This window comes from Pelodiscus sinensis, chromosome 4 (genome assembly GCF_049634645.1).
Source record: "Pelodiscus sinensis isolate JC-2024 chromosome 4, ASM4963464v1, whole genome shotgun sequence".
NCBI lineage: Eukaryota > Metazoa > Chordata > Testudines > Trionychidae > Pelodiscus > Pelodiscus sinensis.
The window spans coordinates 108,995,092-109,010,438 of record NC_134714.1 but is presented as its reverse complement, the minus strand read 5'-3'; positions in this window follow the sequence as shown (position 1 = coordinate 109,010,438).

Here is a 15,347-nt window from a genome sequence, read left to right as displayed (position 1 = left end):
TCTTGCTCATGAATGACTACAGGGGGACAGCAACTGCCCCAGCTCCAGGGAGCAGCTGCTGGTGAGAAGCATGACCCCTGCCATCCTGGGCTGCCCCCAGTGAGCAGCTGCCCCCTGTGTGGTGCAGCCCTTGCTATGCCAGATCAGCTTGGGGAAGAAGCCGGTGGGCGGGCAACATGGCATAGGCCAGCTCCACCCCTAGGCAACACCGGGTAAGATGTTTAGCAGACTGAAAAGAAGAGATGCAGATCAGGATAAATAAAGACCACAACAAAGATCTTCTGACTAACTTGAATTAATTCCAATCCGCAGGGCCTGATGCTGTTCATACCAGGGTGCAAAAGAAATTTTAGAGCCACTGGCAATCATGGAATACTAGGACTGGAAGGGACCTCGAGAGGTCATTGAGTCCAATCCCCCTTCCTCATGGCAGGACCAAATACTGTCTAGACCAGTGGTCTCCAACCTTTTTACACCCAAGATCACTTTTTAAATGACAGACCAAGCCAAGATCTACCGCCCCGCCCCTTCCTTGAAGCCCCGCCCTCTCTATTCTCCTCCTCTCCATCACTTGCTATCCCCAGGGAGTCTGCGCCTAGCTCTAGCTGTGAAAGCCACAGTCAGCTGTCTGGGGTGTTTCAGCCCTCCCGACCTCCCAGCTCCCACCATTCCTCGCAGCTACTCACCTGTGTTGTTGCTCAGTGAGTAGCTGCTCCTCAAATGAGGAAATCTAATGTAAATGTACTGCGCAGGTGCGCCGTTCAGAGAGGGCTCAAGAGCTACTCTTAAAGCCCCTGAGATCTACCGGTAGCTCACGATCTACTGGTTGGTGACCACGGGTCTAGCCCATCCCTGATAGACATTTATCTAACCTACTCTTAAATATTTCCAGAGATGGAGATTCCACAACCTCCCTGGGCAATTTATTCCAGTGTTTGACTACCCTGACAGTTAGGATAATATTTGCAAACTCATGGATGACAGAATAGCTTTGCTCCCGTCTCCCAGGACCTCATGTAGGGCCCATCTTCAAAAGGTGAGAAAGGGAGGGGTGGGAAACTATCAACCAGTCAGTGATACCTGGGAACCTACTGGAGCAGTGGCCCCATTACCATTGTGAGTAACATACGCAGCTCTGCATTTTTATATGAGCTACATCCACACACTCTGTACTGCCTCTATGGGTCTGAGGATTTCACATGAGTTGCAGCTGCATGCTCATTGGGCTGAAGCAGCCTGCTGGTTGTGGGCTCAGACATACACATGGGAAGTAAGGGTGCAGTGGGCTGCAGTATCTCCCCATTTTGCACCTACATTCCCCTCCTCTGATTCTGCACTCACTTTGCTAGTTCCTAGCCTCTGGGGGGTACCCTGGAGTCTCACTGGCCCAGTCGCCCCTTGGGATCCCGCTGCTCTCAGGGTCCTGTTGCTTGTGGGCTCTGCAGCCTGCCAGCCCTAGAAGGCATCTGCTAGCTGGGTTCTGCTCCTGGCCTTAGCTTTGGGCTCAGCTGGGGGCAGACAACTCTCCCAGACCAGGTGGACTGGGCACCATGGTGTTCAAACTAGGAGAGTTGTCGATCACTGGAGGGGCACAAACAAGTGTAAGAGGTCCATAACATGGCATCCTCAGCCTGAAAATTGTTCCAGCACCACTGGGTTCAGAACAACGTACAAAACATTCTGTTTGCAAATACCTGGCGGAAGAAGGGGTGATCACTAGCAGCCAGCATGGATTTACTAAAACCAAATTGTGCCAAACCAGCTTGATTTCCTTCCTGGACAAGATAAATAGTTTGATGGACAGTGGGATGCAGTGGACATAGTATGTCTGGACTTTAACAAGTCCCTCCTCATGCTTTTATAAGTAAGCTAGAGAAATGCAGGCTTCAGGCAGGGGGAACTATGATTAAGTGGACACATAATTGGTAAAACAATTGCAAATGGAGTAACTATTAATGGAATGAATTCAGATTGGAAGGAGACCACAGGTGGGGTCCCCCAAGGATCTCTTTTGGGTTTGGTGTTAGTCATAGCAATTTTAGATTAAATCTTAGGGAAAACTTTCTAACTAAGAACAACTTGCACAATGGAAGGAACTGCATAGAGAAGCTGTGGAACTGTCAAAAAGAGGCTGTGTGCCTGTGTAGTCATTCAGAAGAGATTCAGATGCCACCCAGCTGATTAGCAAAGCACCCTCAGCCACATTTTGTTTCATCTGGTGGTGCACAGTCACACATGTCTCTATGCACATAAAACATTTAGGCTACGTCTACACTGCCACCCTTTTCCGGAAATGCTTAAAACGGAACAGTTTTTCCGTTGTAAGTATTTCTGGAAAAGCACGTCTACATTGGCAGGATGCTTTTCCGGAAAAGCACTTTTTCCGGAAAAGCATCCATGCCAATGTTGATGCGCTTTTCCGCAAAAAAGCCCCGATGGTTATTTTCGCGATCGGGGCTTTTTTGCGGAAAAGACTACTGTGCTATCTACACTGGCCCTTTTCTGGAACAGTTTTTCTGGAAAAGGACTTTTGCCCGAACGGGAGCAGCATAGTTTTTCCGGAAAAACAATGACGATTTTACATTAGATCATCATTGCTTTTCCGGAAAAGCAAGCGGCCAGTGTAGACAGCTCACAGCTTATTCCGGAAAAGCGGCTGCTTTTCCAGAATAAGTGGCCCAGTGTAGACACAGCCTTATTGTCTACACAGATGGAAAAAATTAGAGGGAACATTGCTGGATTGCTGCGTATGATGATTTACTCACAAATCCTGCATCTTGACAAGGGTTAGACCGATGACCAGAGCTAACCCTGTGGTTCTGTGAGTGTTTAACCACGTATAGCATCTTTACTTTTTTAACCAGATTCTCTATAGCATTGTCTGAGCTCTCATTTTTCCCTTCCCTTGAATATTTTATAATTGTGCCAAGAATGATCTGTCATTTCATACACTGTTCCAGCATAATATAGCATACTGAATAAAGACACACTTGTCTTTATGCTGGTTTCTCAGATGAAGTATATCATTATTTTCCAAAAATATTTATATACAATGGAGTTACAAATTCCACTGAGTTACAGCCACTGAAATTCATTCTCTGAAAATTGCCTCTGAAGAAAATCCATATAACATTTAACTCTAAATTACCTTATTTTGAGAGCTTAAATAGGACAGAGGTATAGAGGACTAGACCTGGACAAAAACTTTACTGCAAAACTTCTCTGTCAAAACAAAAAGGTTTTGTGGAAAAATATCTAATTCAAGACACTATATCACTAAGGGGCATATTGTTTCCATCAGAATAACAATCTTATGGTTGAGTCGCCCACTGACGATGTGGAATACCTATGTTCAGTTCCCAGCTCTGCTGAATTCAGAATAGGGACTTGAAGGTGAGTGTCCTCTGTCCTTGCTGATTGCCTTGCCTTGTGGATCTATTGGCTGTTCTAGAGTGGGTTTGGCTCTGTTTTGTCATTAAAAAAAAAAACTGTTTCAGTTTTGTTCCAATGCAAAATGAAAAATATCAAACTTCTTTTGTTCAAAATGGAATTGTTTTCTGGCCACCATAAGTCCCGTATTGATTGCCTGCACCAGGGCCTATCAGTTGGGTGTACAATATGGTTCACGGTGACATCATACAACATCCATATAATGGGAACCTGAGGTAACACATGTCGCTACATATACTACATTCTTCCATATTTGGATTATGTATAAAACTGAAGTTCAGTTCCTCATTAGTGGATTTCCAGTTATAGTTAAGGTCCAGGTTGTCTGCATAACACAATACTCAAAGCATCATTCAATTCCTATTTAAATTAATCCTAGTAGTGTTGGGCCCTTACATCAGCATTTGTCAGATCTCATCAGATTTGCTTGTCAAAGACACAAGAAAATAAGCCATTTAAAAAAAAAAAGTGTCTCACCAGGCAATACTCTCATTCTGTAGGAATTATCTAGAAACATGTAATGGGTATTTTCCAGATGGAGCAAGTGCATCTTTAACTATAGATAGAATTCTTGCAGGAGTTGTATGCCAGTTTGGGGTTTTTTCCCCTATGCCTGTTCTCGCTTGTGGAGGAGTCATAGAAGTCCAGCTACAATAATATATTCAGCCTTAATAAATGCAAATGTTACCATAGAAACCTCACTTTGAGAGGTAATTATGATATATTGGAGTGCCAAAGAAACCTGTTCTGTCAGCCTGCAGACGCTAGTAGCAGATGAAGACATTTATCAGTAAGTCACTTAAACAGGTTATTTATGGAAAATGCAAATCACTTCAGACATTCAACTTTATGATTTTTTTTGTAATTAAGTGGGAAAAAATCAGGGACCATATTAATTCCATCTAATTCCTTGTGTATTATTGTACAGTACTAAAACAAACCTTTCCTACTAAGTACTTTAAACTTTATACTACTGAAAGGTCAAGTATTCCTTCACAGCTTTCTGTAACCATCAAAGTTATGAAAGTATATAGCACTTACAGGCTTTTCAGTGTGCACAGTTTGCAGAGAAGAGGATTGAGCTGCAACATTGTGTTTGTATTTGCATTTGCCACCAGTGTGTTAGAAATACCACTTCCTGTTGTTGTAGTAAAGGGTTTTCTCTGTGAGGTTGGTAAGTGTTTTTGACAGGGAACATGGAATAAATATTATAAAACATTTTGTGGCAAAATTCTGGCTGTGACCTATGGGTCCTGTGCTCCTTAGGTGCTATTATATTGCCTCAGAGGTACACTGCAACCCTCTACACTGCCTCTTGTGTTGTTTTTTCCCTAGAGATCAGGGTTACAGCTTATTGAGCTATTTTCATCATTGGCTAAATCCATAATTCCTGGATCTCCCTTTTCAAAAATTATTTATTTCTGTGGTGTGGGGAGGTTTGGGGGGGGGGGGGGAAGACTGAGGCCCAGCCACTAGTCTGAGTTCTGGTCTAGGGACCCTAGGCAGTAGCAACTGCTTGGGTTTTTGCCTCAAGACAGCAGCCTTTTTCCTAGGCCACTTCCCAAAATGCTCCTCTGGTACCTGACTGAATCTTTCCCTTCTCAGCTTCTCCACAAACATACTTCCTCCTCTCAGTCCATCCCCCTCCCTTACTTGTATTGGGGAACCTTTTAAAGCAGCACCCAGGCTTTAATTGGCTGCAGGTCTCTGATTAGCCTGTTTCTTCAGGCCAGCTATTAACTAACCTCAGGTGTCTGCCAGCCTTAATTATGGGGCAGTAGACTCTGGGAGTTTATTCAGGGAATAGAAAATTATTTATCCAACACCCCGTTTACCTACCCTCCATTAGACTATAGCAGCTAGCTAGTCCTGGTCTGTCACAATATGTAAAACTGTGGGATTTAGGGTCTTAAATCATTTAGATGCCTTTGAAAATTGTATTGAGTTCCTACCTGACTTTCAAAAGTTAACTCTTGCTCTGCTCAAATCTCCCACAGGCATTTAGTCTGGTGCAGCAACATAGAACTGGGATTTGGAGATCCAATCATGTACTAAGCAGGAGTCCTGGAGAAAAGCTATCTGCAAGTCAGATGGTAAAAGGGATCTTTGGCAGAATTTGACCTTTAGTTGTTGGAAGGGTGGCCCAAAAGTTTGTAGCCTGAAATTTACTTTTTGACATCCTAGTATATGGCTTTAGTGAATTGTGATCAAAGCAAGAATGTGATTCCTCTTGGATAATCCTGGATGCAACCAGACAGCAGTACTGCTGCTGCTGTTTTAAGGCAGCTGAATCAAACCCCAATGAAGGAGAACTGAGTGCATTTTAGATCCATTTTTCAATAATCAAAGAAAATGAAACTAAACACAGGTGGAAAAAGTCTTGACAGCTGGAGGGGAGGTGTTAGAAACTATGATGGAAAACATAGTATGATGCATCAATAAGCAACATAATATTCGATATAGTGAAAAATATTTCCTGTCTCCTTTTTCTGTTTGTTTTTTCTCATTTATCCAAACAGGCATGGCTCTATCTATTATTGGGCAGAGAAGGTGACATTCTATTACTGCCTGCCGCTGTGGACTAGTATACAGTGGTTCACTCCAGCGTAAACAGAAGTCTTTTGAACACATGTAATGCAATAGATGCATAGACAAAATGCACTAGCGGGCTGCCCCATGAAGCTAATACTTGCCTTTTGGAGAGCACTGATACTTTATGTGTAGGGCTAAAGGCTTCCTCCGTAGGATTTATAGAGGTGCTTTTTTTAAAGGCTTTTAAAAAAAAAATCTTGTTACAGCCATAAGACATTGTAGCACACGAATCTCATGAATAGACATGAGTTGCTTTTTCTCAAAGTAGCTGAAGTTTCTAGAGCCTCCACACTCATGTCTCCATTTATCCATCCATTCATCCACGTCCATTTATTTGTAGCAGCCTTGGTCTTAATGGTTAACTGGCAAGCAATCCTCAGCTCTATTTTTATAAAGGATAAAGAACTGGTACTCAATAAGCAATTGTACATTAATAGTCTGTGCTTCTCCTGAACCTCCCCTTCCTCCCCCAATCCTTTCTGGAATACCTGTGAATACCTCTCACCCAATTTTGAAAGACACTGCTGTATGAGATTTTCTCCACGCCAATACTTTGTGGTGTCACTAAACTGACCTATGCAGGTGCTGGATTGAATGTGGGTTAAGCTATGGCAGTTTCTTTTGTCAAATGATTAGCTGGACAAATGGATATTGTTTGTCCCTATGGGGATAAGAATAATTAAATTGTTACATTATTTGCCTGAAGTTTGGTTCTGTCAGTCAAAACAGTTGAACTGACTCCACAGGCGACTACCATGTAAAATGGTGAAAGGTCATGAGTGACTCATAGGACTCACTTATTTGCAATGTAACAGTGTAGCTGAAATCACCAAGGAGATTATCTGCCCCATAGCAACGGTACTAAGCTGAGTGCCTCAGAAAGGGGGACAAATCTGACAGAAATGGGAGAAGCATTGGCAAATGCAGTCGGTAGGGTGGAGCAAGCCCTTCATAGTTACAAGTAGAGGATTGACATACAAGACAAGTACTGCTGAGTGATCAGAGACCTCCAGTAACTGGAAATGTACTTTCCTCTGGCATGTGCTGTGAGATACTAATGATTATAGTAAGAATAAGAACATCCAGAAGCCACAAACTTTCCAACATACTGCCCGAGTTTTCAGGTGGAAACTAGATAATGGGATTTTAATAGACATATGTTGAGAATTGAAGTAAGGTTCAGGCACTACAAGCAAAAAGGTATAACAATTGTAGTCTCAATGGCAGGTATTAACCCACCCTAATTGTTTTCCATTACTGTACATTAGTTTGAACAAATCTTACCCTATTTACAATCATATTTGCCATGTATCAAATTAAAATGGCTTACTAATATCAGTAGGAAACTATCTGAAACGTGCTCACATGTCAATAGAATGACTCATTTTGTTAAACTTTATTCTACTGACAAGGTAGGACTAGGAGTAACTTGCTGATGAAGGGCCTATATTTGGAACACAGGATACTACTGCATCAAAGCCAGGGTCAAGCCTACTACAGAGCCCTCCAGATCATTACAGAATAAGAGAGTATATATATGTAATGGGGTCTTGCATTATTAACTACTAAACGGGCATTTGGAACCCAAATATCCATGTGTTTTTGTCATAATCTTAATGCCGGGTAGCAATCAGAGACCACAATTTTGAAAATAATTTTTCTATTAAAGTAACTTTTAATTCTTGGGAGGATACAAAGGGGGCAATAATTGGAGAAAAGTTACACTCTGGAAACTGGTACTCTGCCTCCAGCTTGCTCACTGGCTGGATTCTTCACTGACATGCTGATACAATTTATATTTTCTTAATATTTGTAACAATAATATGCAGGATCACTCTGTGCAGCTGGTCTGCATCATCTCACATAAGGGCACTCCCATGGGTGATGTAGGTGTCAATCACTTGTCTTTATTCACTGTCTCCTCCTGGGTTTGTTTTCTGTGATTCCATTCTTATATTAGATGCAACACCTACCTTATGTATGAGCAATGCACAGTTCTGTCATCTGTAATGTATGTTGAACTCATGTAGGTCATGGGGATGTGCTCTGTGTAGTTCTGTAATAATCCCACTGACTCTCTCAAACAGCCCTGTGGCAATTCACTGCTTTTTTATCTGACTACTGTATGCAATGGAATGCCATGGCTGAAAGTCATTATCATGCTTAGAGCCCGCACAAGGCCCAGAGCTAGAGTAAGAAAGGGCTTAAGAGATGCAGCTCAGGGCCCCAGGCTAAAAGGGGCCCCTTAGCTTGAGGCCCTGGGCTGCAGCCACTAAAGCCCCATTGCTCTGGGCCAGACCTTCCTTGTGGTAGGAAGGTGGTTCCATGTGCTGCTGTTCCTCTCCCTGTACTGGAGTAGAGCTGCGAGCTTCCCCCATGCTGCCCTTGCCAGGAGGTTCCAGGAAACATGGCCAATGGGAACTGCAGGGGCAGTGCCTGAGGCAAATGCAGGGCAGCATGGGCTATGTGGCACCGCCTGTCCCCCGCACATGCCCCAGAGGGAAGTAGCCCTGGGTAAGAGGCCTGCACTCCAACCCCTTACCCCAGTCCTAGTGCCTTGCCGCACCCTCCCTCCCTGATTCTGCATCCCAACCATGAGCCCCCTCACACAGCCTCAGCTCATTCCCACATCCTGCCCTCAGCTCATTCCCACATCCCAAACCCCTTGGCCCCTGTCTGGAGCCCCCTCATCCCCACAGCACGTGTGAGGGAGAAAAAATGCCCCTGGAGGCTGAGGAGGGCCTGGGCAGAGAGAGAGAACAGGTCCCTGGTGGGCTAAGGGGGGAACCCCCAACTCTGAGCCCCTCTTCACTTCACCCTTGCATCCCTCCCGCCTCCTGGAGCTCCCCACACATATCCCCAAGGCCCTGCCCCAAAGGATCTGGGCAACACTGGGTAAATCAGCTAGTGCGTAAATATACTTCTGTGGCTTACAAAGCTTCACTCAGATAGGAAAATCTGTATTCATTTTGAGGCATTTCCCAGGGTATAATCTGGCTACAAGGACAACTGTGTCCCCTCAACCCTCCAACATGGGATATCTTTTACAGTGCTTTGCTGTGAGAGCAACTGCTCCTGGTCCTCTGGGATGCAAAACAACTTCCAGCTGAATTCTATGAGTGTAATAGATAACTGCTTATGAATTACATTTTAGGGGCAACACCTGCAAAATCCCAGTCACTGGCTTGTTCCTGGAAATGTGCATCTAGTACTACCCAGCTTTTTCCATTTGTGCATTGCATGGTCATAGAAAATCCCTTGTTTCATTAATAGAAAATTATATGCACAAACCTTGTTATCCCAAATGGAGATTCTCAAACACTCCAATCAAAACACGTACACAGGTATAAATAAAACAACACAATAACTCTAACGACAGAAAGGAAGTTTTGTACTGATTAAAAGCATAGAAGCACAAAAGTCAGAATTGGTTGCAAAGGAAACAAAAGATGAAATGCAAAGTAATATTTCAGTTAGCAAGCTAAATGAATTCAAAGCAAAAGCTTTCCTTGCTGCATGTTTTTTGCAGTCTTTAGAGGCCTGTTAGCCAGGACCCTTCTGCCAGTTCAGTGCTTCTTCAGGTGTTGTTGCTGCCCTGACCAGAGAAGAATGTGTTTGTGAGAGAATTTGTGTTGTGTCTCCTCTATTTTTACACCTTTCTCTTCTCTATGAGGATTATCTCCAGTGGGGATATAGGTGACAGCCAATCTGTCACGATACCCCCTCTCCCTCCTGCTGTTACATTTTGCAATAGAAAATTTCTAGTTCACACCCTTCTTTCTGCCCAAGAATGACCATTTACACAGGATAGGACCATGTAGCACTTTAAATGACATTCATACGTAAATTTGACACTTTACGACTTGGTCTCAACAAATATGCTAATTACCTTACCCATTACAAAGATAGCTTCCCCAATTATCACCTTTAATATCATTAACTCACAGACATTAACCTCTCCCCTCCCCATCCACCCTCTGTTGTGAAATTTGATTTGTCCTTTTTATATGTGGTCACTTTTTTTTTATTGTACCCCTTTGGTATATATGGTTTTGCCAATTTTCTTCCACTATTTGAACTGAAGAAGTGGGTCTGGTCCACAAAAGCTCATCACCTAATAAACCATCTTGTTAGTCTTTAAAATGCTACATAGTCCTGTATTTTGTTTCAGCTACACCAGACTAACACGGCTGCATCTCTATTACCATTTACCCAGATGATAGTCTATTTAATTATGCTGACACTTGACTGTGGTGCTGACTAGCCTTTGTCTCTGAGAAATGGGTTTGGGCTGCTTTTCTAACTTTGGAAATATCATGTCAATGTTATACAGTTTTCATATAGTGTTGCTACACACTTTTCACTGGGCCAATAACAATAACATGTTGAGTTTTCAAATGATAATATGCAAAACATACTTTATACAAAATGTAGCATAGTCTTGTAAAAATGCTGATGATATGGTACAGCCTGTCATACTTTTAAGGCAGGCTTGTTTATCAACTCTCTCCTCAGCATATTTTGGGTGTATATTTTCAGCACATTCATAACTCTCCATTCCATGCACACCTCACACAATGATATACATGACCAGTAGGTCACCAATTTTCATTAAAAAAGTACTCGATAGACTTTTATAGAACATATATTTTATACAATTGATTCAGTCAATTATTCTTTGGGGTTCAGGACCCCCATTTATCTTTTGTGATATCTGAACCCTGATTTTCACACCTTTGGCACAGTGTTATTTGAATGGGGAGACTCCTGAATCAATCAAATAGCAACATTTATTGAAGGAGGTGGGGCTTAGTTCTATTGTCCCAATGGGACACTTCTAAGTATGCATACATACACACTTACAACAGTCTTATGTAGTGTCTGAAAACATTTTAAAAGAGCCATTTCCCCCTAAAATAGAAAAACACTCTGCTCTCTGTCTCAATCAAGCTAATAACTTAATGGAAACAGCCTGTGCTCAAAGTGAAAGATTTCTGACACAAGATAAATGTTGTAATTCCCACTGCCAGACTTATTCCAGGCCTGACCTCACACCGATGGCATTTTAAAAATGTAGGTTCATTATTTTGTTCAGGTGGATCAGTTGAAATAAACTCTTTGAGAATAATGGTAATCAAATACTAATGGTGTTTTGCAAAATAAATAGCTTTGCCATTTGCCACCTAGCCTTTCACTAAGAGAGGAGATGAGCGTCTGAGGTATTCATTAACTTCTGCCAGTAGCGCTTGCTGTAGAACAGAAGTGCATTTTCAAAATCATCTAAAGGATACATGCTCCTTACACCCATTTTGACTCTCAGTGTAATCCTGCAGACTACACAAACCAATGTCTTCTGTCTGTGGTAACTGCCAAAACCTTTATCTGTAATAAGAACTACATTTTTCTTTCAAACATGGGGAGTCCCTTTTTTCTCTCTCTGCCCCAGGCAAACTGGATGCTTCTGATAGTAAAGAACCACAGTAGACATCCAAACATTCTGAATAATATGGAATTTTCCATGTTTCTTATTCACTAGCTCTGTTTATTTCCTGTCCATATTCAAATGTTTGAGTTATCTTTTAATTTCCAGTGGTAACTTCTCCTCTCCAGCCCCATGCAACAATTTGCTCTCCAAAGGGTTTTACAGACATTGAGCAATACAATCTCACAATGGCAACTTGAGTACTGTACAGATTCATTTTTCAGAAAGCAATGGCTTGACTGTGCAGTCTTGTAGCTTTACAGGGGAGTAAGGTGGAAAGGGACCTGCTCTGTCTCCCCCTACACAAGTGTGTAGTGTGGAAACCTGCCCCAAATGGGTAAAAGTTACGTTCTGTAAAGCTGTTGAAGTTATGCTCTATAAAGCTGTTGAACCTTAAAGGTGCATAGAGCTTGTGTTGGTCCTCTGAACATGATGCATTTTACTCTGTATGGGATGGAGAATGAGGCTGGAGTTTGAGAGCAACTGAAATTTAGGCATAATTAAATGTCTGGATTAAAATAACCCAGAATGATTAGGGAAATCAGATTTCTAGTGAAGGCACAGTCTCACTGTAGCCAAAGACCAGATCCTCCTTAAGATGGTTGGAAGTGTGCATTTATGGACCACTGGGAGTTTTGCTCTGACATGTGTACTTTTGTTGAGATATAGTTGCAGTCCCTTCTGGAGCCTTCTGGGGAACATTTAACTGGCAGAGAGCTCTGGATAGCTCTATTAATCCCTCCCTCTCCTCCCTCCATCTCTGTAATAATCAGGTTCCAGCAGGGCCATCCCTAGGCATATGTCAAATACACAGCTGGTGTGCTTGTATCCTTAAAGAGCCCCATGTCAGCTCCTCTGCAGGGCTGCTCTTTCCTGCCAGCAGTAGAACTCTTTCCTGCCAACAGTGGAAGTGTTCTTGTGCAAAAACTCTTCCAGAAGAGATCGTCTGCACTGGCATGTGCCTTTGCGCAAGAGATGTGCTTTTGCACAAGAGCATCATTGCCAGTGTAGATGCTCTCTTGTGCAAGAAAGCTCTGATGTCCATTTTAAACATTGGGCTTTCTTGCACAAGTAATTCATGTTGCCTGTCTACACTGGCCTCTTGTGCAAGAACAGTTGCGCAAGAGGGCTTATTCCTGAGTGGAAGCATCATAGTTCTTGCGCAAGAAGCATTGATTTCATACATTCGAATGTCAGTGTTCTTGCGCAAGCACTTCCTGCCAGTGTAGACAGGCAGCAAATTTTGGCGCAAAAGCTGCTGCTTTTGTGCAAGATCGCACCAACGTAGACACAGCCCCCATGTGTTCCTCTTGGCCAGCAGCTGACTGCTAACTGAGGGCTCTCTCCTGGAAGACTGGGAGCCCTTAGCCTCTGCACCTCCACTCCAGGAGAAGCCCCTGAGCACCAGTAAAAGCTGTGCTAGAAAGTGGGAGGGAAGCTCCCGTGTGCCGGTAGAAGATGCGGGGGTGGAGAGGGAAGCCCCCAGCAGAAGCTACACAAAAGTGGAGGGCTCGGTTGGATAGAGCCCCATACATTTTGAGGAGCACCCTGGATTCCAGACACTGCAAAAGGAAAACGACGCTTGAACCCTAAAGAGTAACTAGGTGACTCAACTGACTGTATGTAATGTTATCTACCATATATCTCACAGCGCGGGTCTGCCTGTCCATCTGTATGTTCAAGAATGCCTCCCAAAAGCTAAGAGCTAGGACCACCACATTTGGTATGTAGCAAGGCTAGGATTTGATAATGCACAGAGGGGGAGGGGTTGAAGCTCCCCCATGCATACAGGGATGTATACAACCATACAAAAAAGAGACAGAATCACCAGGGAGGTGAAAAGGGTTGGATATATGTGTGCCCTCCCACTCCAGAACTCCCCCTCCAGCCCTGAGACTCCCCCACCCCACCCCGTATCCTTTACAGAGGGCAGGAGGGACTGCAGCTCCCTCATTAATACAGGAACATCATCAGGGAGCGAGGGGGAAGTGCATAAGTTTGCTCCATTTCTCACTGACTGGGGAGTTCAGACTAACCTGGACCTGCCTCAGCCAGCGGGTCGTGCACCTCTCCCTCAGCTGCACCTCCTGGAGCTGCCACTGCCATGGACAGGTGCTTCTCAGCTGGCCCCAACTTGCTGCCAGACAAGTGAGAGAAGGCTAGGATAGTCTTTTCCCCAGGGCAGCCTGTATGTTGAAACCCTCATCCCCAGTCCCAGCCCAGAGCAATAGTTTAAAAAATGAAGAAAAACAAAAATTGAGTTAAGGACCTGAGTAATGATGGGTACATCTTAGAATTGTACTCTAAAATATTTTAAGTATGGTCATTTATAACAGCTTCTAATGTTCTAAATGTAATCATTATGAGCCATATACAGGCTCTGGTTACATCTATTTGTGTGCGTAGAGAATGGGCCATAAATGTAGGCTCCAACTCACAGCAGGGCAGTGACCAATCAGACAGGAAGGGATATCTTCCAAGCAAGGTGTTTACATGTCACTAGCTTCAAATAACATCCCATTGTCCAGCCCAGGAAAAGAGTTAAGGGTGTAAGATACTGAGACATAGCCCGTTGCCACACTCCAAATAAACATGAGTCACCCTGGACTGAGAGAAAGGAAAGAAAAAAGGAGGGAGGGGAAGCCTTTTAAAAGCAGGCTTGTGTCTGAGGCTTTTCATCCAGAAACTGAAGGACAGCCTGCAGGCAGGAAGCTGTCTGTGAAGTGCAGGATCCCCCCTAAAGCTAATGGGTGTGCTGGGACACTAAACTTTAGAGGCACTAGGTAACAATCAGAGGAGGAGTGTGAGCTAATATGGAAAAGCAAAGCCTGTGAAGTCGTGTGTTTGTGTATTTGCAATGCATGTGCCTCCTCTCTATTTCATTTTTTAATCCATGGTTTTTCTGTTAAATAATCCTTTTTTTTTTTTACCCCAAGCTGGTCCCTGCTGTGGAAACTGCATGGGTACATGTGCCAAAGTAAGGCTGGTTCACACTCTAAGAATGCGGGAAGGAAGAATTTGGAGAGACTTGGGACTGGAAGGGCCTGTTGGTACTACCCAGCAAGCATCTGAGACCTAGCCTCTCAGCATTAGGGAACCCTGAGGTTAGTGGGTAGATGGTGACTAAGACTTCTTACTGGGGTGGGTGATCCCCAAAACGGCACTGTTGTCTACCTCTGATTTTCCTTTTGCTTTCATGCTGCTTACTAGCTATGCTCAGAGCAGCCTCTTCATTACTGTACACTGAGCAACTTTCCTGGCCACCTCAAGATCACTTCTAAATTCTCCCCAGCAAGAGCATTATTCTCCACACAACCACCTTACTTATTCTATCTCTTTCACGTATAAGCTACTCTGGGCATGGGTCCTCATGGAGAGGGGTGCGTGTTTGTGTAACGTTTTGACATTCTTTACCGGTTTAAGCCTCTGCATAAAAGCATAGTTCCCTAGATGGCGGCCGTCACACCTGAAATGGCACAAACTAACAGTGCATCTTCATTTCTAGTTTTGGACGTAACCCCTTAAACCTTTGACTTAGAAAAGAGATTGCTGTCCACTAAACATTGAACTTGAATGGCTCTGAAGAAAATGGCAACTGTGGCACTTCCCCTGGAGCTGGAGTAAGCAGCTAGCATATGCAATGAGATTTTGGATACCAGATGTAGTAATTACCAGAAGCAACTGCATATTTAATCCTCACAAGTAGCAATGCTAACTGAGGCTGATAAGCTGACATTTGAACGATAACACTTCCGTTGTTCAGAGGTGCTAAATCCCCTCCCTCCCAAAAGACATGTTTTACCACAGCAAGCACCAGTGTAAA